Genomic DNA, 1,062 nt, shown 5'->3' with positions numbered 1-1,062 from the left:
CTGACCAAAACTGTTACGGTTACCAGGTCAGAGGGCTTGGATACGTTATTTAAAATTAATACCTACAGAATGACACTGACGCAGTCGGTTTAAACATGAGGGACGGAATGGGGATGTCACTCCACACCAAAACAATTTTTGCCCGTGCTGTACCTTTCCGATGAAAAGACACGCTTTTCTTACGGATGACTTGAGACAGACGGCACCGATTGTTAATGTTATCGAGCTACCGTTCCCGGTCTTGTATCAGTTTGTCCCATTTACATATCAATATCCGTAAGAAAATAATTCCGCAATACTCATATCGAGCAATATTCTGGCCTCTCTAAGAAAAGTGCCCTTCCACACCAATCTGTAACGTTGAAAAAAGTTTTGCTCGAAAAGACAAAACGGGGTTGTCAATCGTTTAGAGGGCACTCTTCGGGAGAAGTGGTCCCGGCCTAATTCCGTAGAAATAACACTTGCAATCGGAAACAAAAACGGAAGCCGATTAAAAAAGCTGGCTTGAGTTTCCAGGGTGAAAAGGCCATTGATGAAAAAAAAAATAATGTGGGAAATATTCTAAACTCGAAGTAAGGAAAAAAAATTACCGAAGACAGCTTTTTTTACTCGACTTGTGTTTTTGTTTCTGACTACAAGTCTTAGTGTTATTTCTATGGTGTTAAGCCGGGACCACTTCCCTCGAAGAGTGCCGTTTAGAGAATCTAGGTTAAAAGTAAACGGGATCGAAAGTTATTCGACAAAAAATCTAGGCTTATGCTTTAGTGTCGGACATGCTGCGAAAAATTTCCCAAACTGAAGTGACGGTTCGGGGTCTCCACTTTTTAATTCAAGAATCGCTCGCGTTTCTTACTCATGGAATACTGACTTCAAAGTAGTAAAGACATAAATTTACAAATTAGTTTTATTGATCCCACAAGGGTATTACTGTTGAGTCTAAACTCACTAGATTCTAGATCTAGATCTAAGCCTACTCACTTAGTCACCCGAGCCCCCCAACTTTTAATTAGTTAAAACCGTTCGGCTCACCGTGTCAATTTTCCAATCAAACACTAAACAACC

Source organism: Aplysia californica, unplaced genomic scaffold, assembly GCF_000002075.1.
Source record: "Aplysia californica isolate F4 #8 unplaced genomic scaffold, AplCal3.0 scaffold01075, whole genome shotgun sequence".
Classification (NCBI taxonomy): Eukaryota; Metazoa; Mollusca; class Gastropoda; order Aplysiida; family Aplysiidae; genus Aplysia; species Aplysia californica.
Note: the sequence above shows the minus strand (reverse complement) of the source record.